Source organism: Triticum aestivum, chromosome 7B (assembly GCF_018294505.1).
Source record: "Triticum aestivum cultivar Chinese Spring chromosome 7B, IWGSC CS RefSeq v2.1, whole genome shotgun sequence".
In the NCBI taxonomy this organism is placed as follows: domain Eukaryota; kingdom Viridiplantae; phylum Streptophyta; class Magnoliopsida; order Poales; family Poaceae; genus Triticum; species Triticum aestivum.
Genome location: NC_057813.1, coordinates 198,125,193 through 198,134,672, shown reverse-complemented (window position 1 = coordinate 198,134,672; position 9,480 = coordinate 198,125,193).

The following is a 9,480-nucleotide window of genomic DNA, read 5'->3' as shown; positions in this document are numbered from 1 at the left end:
CGAAGGAAGACCTGGGTAAAGCTGCTTACGTATTGGGCATCAAGATCTATAGAGATAGATCAAGACGCCTAATAAGACTTTCACAGAGCACATACCTTGGCATGATTTTGAAGAAGTTCAAAATGGATCAGTCCAAGAAGGGGTTTCTTGCCTGAGTTGTAAGGTGTGAAGCTGAGTAAGACTCAAAGCTCGACCATGGCAGAAGAAAGAAAAAGGGCGAAGGTCGTCCCCTATGCCTCAGCCATAGGGTCAATACGGTATGCCATGTTTGTACCACACCTAATGTGTGCCTTGCCACGTGTCTGGGAAGGGGGTACAAGAGTGATCTAGGAGTCGATCACTGGACAGCAGTCAAAAGTATCCTTAGAGGAATAAGGAAATGTTTATCGGTTATGGAGGTGATAAAGAGTTCGGCGTAAAGGGTTACGTCAATGCAAGCTTAAACACCAATTCGGATGAGTCTCAGTAGCAACCGGATACGTATAGTGGAGCAGCATTTGGAGTAGCTCCAAGTGGAGCGTGGTAATAACATCTACAATATGACATAGAGATTTGCGAAGTACACGCGGATCTGAATGTTGCAGACCCGTTGACTAAAACCTCTCTCACAAGCATAACATGATAGACCCCAGAACTCATTGGGTGTTAATCACATGGTGATGTGAACTAGATTATTGACTCTAGTGCAAGTGGGAGACTGTTGGAAATATGCCCTAGAGGCAATAATAAATTAGTTATTATCATAGTTCCATGCTCATGATAATCGTTTATTATCCATGCTAGAATTGTATTGATCGGAAACTCGGATAAATGTGTGGATACATAGACAACAACATGTCCCTAGCGAGCCTATACTAGACTAGCTTGTTGATCAAAGATGTCTATGGTTTCCTCACAATAGACATGAGTTGTCATTTGATAATGGGATCACACCATTAGGCGAATGAGGTGATGGATAAGACCCAGACTATGAACGTAGCATTTAATCGTGTCAAGTTTATTGCTACCGTTTTCTACATGTAAGTATATGTTCCTATGACCATGAGATCATGCAACTCACTAACTCCGAAGGAGTAACTTGTGTGTACCAGACATAACAACATAACTGGGTGACTATAAAGGTGCTCTACATGTATCTCCGAGGGTGTCTGTTGAGTTGGCATGGATCAAGACTGGGATTTGTCACTCTGTATGGCACAAAGGTATCTTGGGCCCACTCGGTAATATAGTATCACAATGAGCTTGCAAGCAATGTGACTAATGAGTTAGCCACGGGATCTTGTATTACGAAATGAGTCAAGATACTTGCCGCTAACGAGATTGAACTAGGTATGGAGATACCGACGATCGAATCTCGGGCAAGTAACATACCGATAGACAAAGGGAACTCCATACGGGATTAGCTGAATCCTTGACATCAAGGTTCGACCGATAAGATCTTCGTAGAATATGTGGGAACCAATATGAACATCCAGGTCTCGCTATTGGTTATTGGCCGTAGAGGTGTCTCGGTCATGTCTGCATAGTTCTCGAACCCGCAGGGTCTAGACACTTAACGTTTAGTGACGATATAAGTATAGTTGAGTCACTATGGTGGTTATTGAAGGTTGTTCGGAGTCCCAGATGAGATCCCAGACGTGACGAGGAACTCCGGAATGATCCGGAGGTGAAGATACTACAACAAGAACCCCCCTTTAGCACCGCATTGATGCATTGTCGTTTGTCCCTCCCTATAAGCGTTGCTAAGGTCTACACCAACGGATTCATATGCATTGTTGTTGGTGGCGTTGCAAGGGTCTACAACATCATATATAGATCCGTTGGTAATCTAGGAAATAATGTGTTGCAAGGCAACAATGGATTCATGCAACGCTTCTATGTGTTGGTGGTTGCAAAATAGAATACCTCCATATAATCATTTATAACACTGTAGATGTTCTACGCACTAGTAATTGCAAAATAGAATAACCTCCATATATAATCATTTATGACATTAGGTAGTTCGAATGGCAGTGCAAGATACAACTTTAGTAAAATTAGATGATTCGAAATGAATATGATATGTTGATTCAATGGAACAATCTGGTACATTACAATGCAAGTATCATCATTTAGGAGTACATCACTTCCTTATAAAAAATATATAAAATTTCTAAACATTCAAAGCACTGTTGTTTCTCCTCCAAGTATCATGAATCATCATATGTTCTCCAAGATCCAAATAATCATCTAGTATTGAAATTATCAACCTAAAAAAACACATAATACTATTTAGGTATAAATTCGAAATGAAGTTTAAAAATATACATAGTATACACTATGCCTAAAAGGATCCACATAAAAATTACCAGGTCTGCAAGAAAAGATTGTTGAGGGGGGGGCATAATCTTATGTATGTCTAACAAATAACTTAGTAGGAGTACATGTTAAAACATGGATTATCTTTGACCAACCAGATGTGCCTGTTCACTATGAACAACCAGCAACATGTATTCACTACTACCAATTGTCCAAAGATTATATTATATCAACAATAAGATGAATTCAGTAATAAACTAAATGGTGAGTAGGTATGCAATAATATCGACTATACAAAATTGGATATTTTCGTTTTCCAAAGGTTTCAACATTAAATAGTGTTGTGTCACCAGTACTCACATATTGCTCATGCTTAGTATGATGTATTAGGAGAAAAAAAACTCAATGGCAACAACTCAAAGATCAGTAACTAATCTACATCTCCCAAAACTCGTAGTTACCTAAGAACTACAATGTCACATTAGAAGTCCTCAATTCAAGAATAAGATTCTTAAAACCAGTAGAAGAAACAACATGAAAAGGAAACACATCATTAGATTTGGCTTCTATAAGAAAAAGTAGTGGAGTTTTGTTTCTAGAAAAGGTAGGATCCAAGCTGTTTGTAGGGAAATAAAAATAATTTAATGTGGCGTTATTTAATTCTTCAAGGCCAACCTAACACTAAAGCTGAATACATATTTAAGAAAATGCATCAGGGGTGACCTATGTAATGGTTGAACAATCTGAATCAAAGCAAACCTAAGTAATGGATGAACATTTTATATTAGTACGTACCTAGTTTTAAGAAACGCTACTCATTTGCCTTTGCTGCCAATGTGGCATATCATATAACCAAGAGAATCTGATCTTTGTCACAACTCAACTCCATAATCATGTATCATTTACCATGTCATCAAATAACTTGAATATCAATACATATATGAACCTACAAAATATGGGCCTGAACAAAAGTTAAGACAGAAAAAATAGACATATATTGGCACACTTAACTAATGAAGACTCGTTGGACGAGTTAGTGTAAAAATTAAGGACATGGAATAAATAAGAATGCTACGTCATGAGGAGAAGATAAGGAAATGGAGAACTTAGTCACCTGAACCAGGGGATGGTTTATCAAGTAAGCGAATGGGTTGCTCCACCTTCTGCAATGATGTCGTAAGCTCTATATTTCCACCTGCCCCTGAAGCTGCACACCATTAAAGCAAGTTAATCCCTTTCGCAATCACCCAAGGCAAGTTAAATATTTCAACACAATCTTATCTATTTGTGCATCTATTATCAACAATTTGAAACCCGACTTGTAGGACAGTTTCATACCAACATCACGATTACTGCAAGTGTTTAGAGACTAAAAGATTGTTACCTGACATCTTGCAGGCACAAAATATGCAATGGAAATAAACTCATGATGTGATACATGTGGAAGAAATAATACAAACAACTGTAAGTAAAAGGGACCATGGAATTAGTAAGGAGCTAAAAGGTTCCATGATTATTATTGTACACATTGTAAAACATACAGATCTTCTTCATTTTTATTTGGGAATGCATTTTATCTTCTAATTTTTTATTTTGGAATGCATACTATATTCTATCTACTATATAGGTACTATAAGAAGCTGCAAAATCAGCAGCAACGGCAATAGCTTTCAATGGCAGCAGCAATAGCAACCAGCGGCAGTAGCAAATAATCATCGTCAACGGCAATCATCTTCTATCTGCTGTATAGGTACTAAGGAGCAGCCAAATAAGCAGCGGTGGGATTAGCAATCAGCGACAATAGCAAAGAATTAGTGTCCCCAAGAGTTGTACTTTCCATCAGCACGCACAGACCACACAGACACATGCACATCAGCCAAGCACGCACGCATCTGCAGGCAAACACACGCAGGGCCACCAGAGCAAGACGATGCAGGCCGCCAAAATAAAAAGCCAGAAAGAGCACCATCACCGCCGAAGGCTTCGCAAGCCGCAAGAACTACCCGCATGCGCAGGATCCAATTGGCATTTGAGGAACATCACTGTAACGTACGCTGGTAGATCGGATCTGGGAGAGGGGAAAGGGGGAAGGAGCACGAAGGGGAAAGTAGTTGGGAGGAGAAAGGAGGCCGGGGAAGATCGACTTCCTATCCAAGTTGATACAATGATTTTCGATACCCAATACAACGCACGCCACGTACTTAACATAACCCGCACGGCAAGAGGCCGCTAGCTGTCGGGAAACGACCAGGTCACTTCTCACCCGCTTTGGTGGATCTCTCCCCCTTCGAGCCACTAACCTCCGGGCCCTCCGATGCACTGGGCCCCCTTGGTTCAGATGCAACACGCCCAGGTGACGTGACATTCTCCCCTCCTTGGAATGCGGCTTGCCCCCAAGCCGTGGTTGCCGGAAAACGGCAATGAAGCTCTCCCAAGTCCTCCCATGCAGTGAGGGATGGTGGCAGCTTCGACCAGTGCACCAGCACACGGGTACATTCACCTGCACGAGTCACAACATCCTTGCTTGCCAGGATCTGGAGTGGTTCATGCTCCATTTGCAGCACGGCCGGATCTGGTGGAAGATCGGCCTCCACTGCCGTGTCCACTCCCACTGCTTGTTTGAGCTGAGAAATGTGCACCACTGGATGTATCTGACTTGCTTCAGGCAGGGCGAGACGATACGCCACTTTCCCCACCCTAGCCACAATCTGATAAGGGCCGTAGTAGCGGAATGCAAGTTTCTGGAAGGGTCGTCGAGCCATTGAGCTCTGAATGAATGCCTGCAGCTTGAGGTAAACCTAATCTCCCACCGCAAATTCTTTGTCAGTGTGTTTCTTGTCTGCTTGCCTCTTCATCCGATCCTGGGCATTTTTGAGCTGTTCCTGGAGAAGTTCCAACATGACTCTCTCACGAAGCCATGCCGTCAGGTCAGGCACTGTGCATTGATCCACTTGGGTGACCCCAAACTCTCGCGGTAGTGTGTCATAGATGACTTCAAAAGGTGTGCGCCCCAACGCTGAATGGAAAGTGGTGTTGTACCAGTACTCCGCCAGAAACAGCCACTTGTACCAGTTGTTGGGGCAAGAGTGGACGGCACAACGCAGATAGGTCTCCAAACATTGATTCACCCGTTCCATCTGACCGTCGGTTTGGGGATGATATGACGAGCTGATCCGTAGTTGCGTCTGAGAGAGACGAAATAATTCTTGCCACAGATTGCTTGTGAAGATTCTGTCATGATCGGGGATCAATGCCAACGGCAGTCCATGCAGTCTGAATATCTGTTGCATGTATACCTAGGCCACAGTCAAGGCGGTGTAGGGATGCTTCATGGGCACAAAATGGCCGTATTTGGAGAATTTATCCACTACCACTAGCACCACATCATATCCTCTCAACTTAGGCAGACCTTCAATGAAATCCAGGGACACCACAGCCCACGGTCGTTTGGGTATTGGCAATGGTTGCAGCAGTCCGGCGGGCGACGCTCGCTCTGTTTTTGCCCGCTGACAAGTACTGCACTGGCGCACAAAGTCTTGAACCATGCTCTTTAGATTTTTCCATGCAAACAACCTGCGCACCCTATTGTAAGTGGCATGAAAACCTGAGTGACCCCCAGTCACGCTGTCGTGCAGTGCCTTGATCAAGGAAGTTTGGTTTTCACTGTCATCACCAATCCATATCTTATTGTTGTACTTGAGAACACCATTCTGGAGTGAATAGCCTTCGTCACTGTTGGGGGTCCAAGGCTAGTCTAGTAAGCAATTGTTGTGCTATTGCGTCTTGTCGGTAGCTTTCTGTAATCGCCTCCAACTAGGCTGGCTTACACACTGCTACTGCTGCCAATTCTGCCATTGTATCATGCACTCGGCGAGAAAGGGCATCTACTGCACGGTTGGCCGCTCCCACTTTATACTGGATTTGAACTGCAGTCCAACCAGCTTTGTAAAGGCACGTTGCTGAATTGGGGTATTCAAGTGCCGGTCAGTTAGATTCGGCAAACTTTTCTGGTCTGTCCGAATCGTGAATTCCGAATGCTGAAGGTATGGGCGCCAATGGTCAACAGCTAAAAGTAGTGTGAGGCACTCTTTCTCATAAGCTGACAGCCCCAAGTTGTGGGGGGCGAGGGCTTTGCTCAAGTACGCGACTGGGTGATCATTCTGCATCAGAACTGCGCCAATCCCAGTGGCGCTTGCATCAGTTTCCACAATGTATCTTTTGGAGAAGTCAGGCAATGCCAATACAGGGGCCTCGACCAATGCTGTTTTCAAAGCTTGGAATGCTGACTCAGTGGTCTCTGTCCAAATGAACAGCACATTCTTCTTCAAAAGATCGTTGAGAGGACGACTAAGAATGCCAAAGTTGCGTACGAACTTGCGATAGTAGCCGGCCAATCCCAAAAAACCCCGGAGTTCTTTTACTGTTGTCAGTCGCTGCCAAGTTTTGACGGACTGCATATGCTCGTTCAGTGTGGCTACACCCTCTCCACTAATGTTGTGCCCCAAGTAACTGATCTGGCGCTGGGCGAAGGAGCATTTTGAGCGCTTAGCAAACAAGTCGTTCTCCATCAGCAACTGAAGCACTTGACGCAGGAGTTTCAGATGTTGCAAATAAGTTTTGGTATGCACCAAGATATCATCCATGAAACACAACACTCCATGCCTGAGAAGTGGAGACAGGACGATGTTGATTGCCCCTTGAAATGTTGGCGGCCCTCCTGTCACTCCATAAGGCAGAATCCTAAATTGAAATTGTTCTTGATGTGTTTTAAAAGCAGTTTTGTGCTCATCTTGTTCCAGCAAGCGGATTTGATGATACCCTGCCCGGAGGTCTAGTTTTGAAAACCACTCTGATCCTGCCAATTCATCCAGCAACTGATCGATGACTGGCAGTGGGTAAGCACTCTTGACTGTGATAGCGTTGAGGTGCCGGAAATCCACGCAAGATCGCCATGTTTGATCTTTCTTTTTAACAAGGAGCACTGGTGAGGAGAATGGACTTGTACTGGGAACAATCAGTCCAGCACGAAGCATCTCTTGTACCTGCTTTTCAATCTCCATTTTTTGCTCTGGCGTGTATCTGTAAGGGTGAATATTGACAGGTTTCGCTCTTGCCAACAGGGGAATGGCGTGATCCCATGGTTTGTGCTTCGGCAACTCATGGGGTTCAGAGAACACCATCTTGTACTGGTCGAGTAGCTCTTCTACTTCTGGCGGAAGATCTGTTTGTTGTTCTGCATTCTCTTTGTCTCTCAGCGGGTACAGCGTGACCACACACGCAACCGCATGATCTTCTTCCAGTTCCTGGAGTTGCACCAAGGAAATTTGCGTCACTAGTTGCAATTTGCTCTGAACCCCGTGCAAAACCACCGTGCGACCACGCTGCTCAAACTGAAGAATCTTGTGCTCCCAATCAACCCACATCGGCCCGCACTTACGCAACCAATCCATGCCCACGATCATGTCATAGCAACCCAGAGACAACACCCTCAAATCAGTCGCAAACTAGTATTCTTGCGTTGTCCATGTGCATTCAAGGATAATACCAGCACAATGGAGGACTCCTCCATCTGCGATTTTGACAGATATGGGATCGACTTGCTGCACCTTGTCTCGAAGATAGTCAGCCACTGTTTCACTAACAAACGAATGAGAGCTCCCCGAGTCAACCAAAATGAGCACTGACTTGCTTGCAATCCTGCCCAACAACCGGATGGTTTGTGGTGTGGTTTGACCTGTAGTGGCCACTTTGGATATGGACATCAAGACTTCGTCGTCAGACTCATCATCTTGCATTGGAGGCACTTGGTTCTCTGCTTGCAAAAGCTCGAGCAGCTCCTCGACAACGTGCAGCTGAACCGTGGCCGTCCATTGGTGACCTTGGCCCCAGCGCTCACCACACTTGAAGCATAGCCCTCGCGAGCGCCTGTAGTTTTGCAGAGCTGTCACACGGTCTTCGCCTCGTGCCCCTCTGTCTGCTCCGCGAGCTGCATCCAGGCCCCGGCGGTCCTCTGCTGCAGCTAGTGGTGCTGGCAACAGTTGCCGAGCGGGAGGTGCTCCCAGTGCCAGCAACGGGCGTTGTGGAGCTCGCTGCATTGGCGCGTCTTGCCGCCGAAATTCCTTCCGAGGCAACGCCTCCAGTAGCTCCTCATACATTGCAGCCAAGGAAAAAGTAGCATCCCAATCTTTTGGCTGATGTAACATAACACCTACTCGAATGTTAGTGCGGAGCCCTTCCAGGAAATGTGTGGTGAAATATAGTGAATCAAAACCAGAGTTATGCGCTAACATATTGTGCATCAACTCCTCAAATCGACCCATGTACTCATGGATCGTACTCGTTTGCCTAAGGCTATGAAGCTGTCGTAAATGTGTTTGATATTGTTCCCTACCAAACTTGCTACACAGTGCAGTGCACAGAGCCTCCCAAGTAAAGGTCGCGCTCTGTGATTCCTGCAACTGCAGCCAGCGAGCTGCATTCCCTATGAAATGCAGTGTTGCTACACGCACCCACAGATCAGGTTGCACTCCATAGACATCAAAGTACTTTTCACACTTACTTTTCCAGAACTATGGATTATCCCCATCAAAGGGTGGAAAATCCAACTTCGGCAGGGCCCAATTGTGCTGGACGTACTGCCGCTGCTCACACTCACGACCACCTCCTACGACAGGATCAAGAGGAAAGGGCGGAGGCTTGTACGCACCATTGGCCGGATGCGGCGCTAGGGTGGTGACCACCCCATGTGCCAAACCCCCGATGTCGTGGATGTCGCCGTGGCCACTTGTCCCGTGGTGCCCCGGGTCGACCGCTTGGGGCGACGTGACGGTGCGCGGCACCGGATCTGGGACTGCGGCTTCGGGATCGGCGATGGCGGCTGCCGGATCTGCGAGCGCGATGCGGCCCACCTGGATACGCAGCTCGTCCAGCTGGCCTTGAAGGTTGGACACCGCCGGCCGCCAGAGCTCGAGCGATGTCTGGATGGCCTCCAATCTGGCGTCGGTGGTTGCACGGCTGTCTTTGACCGACTGGATCAAAGCCGCTAGCTGCTCCTCCATGGTCGCCGTGCGCTGGACTTGCTTGGTGATATAGCGTGGCTTCCGCAGGTAGTCCTGTGGCTCCAGGTCACCGGGGATCAGACTGGACCTCTGATACCAAGTGTAACGTATGCTGGTAGATCGG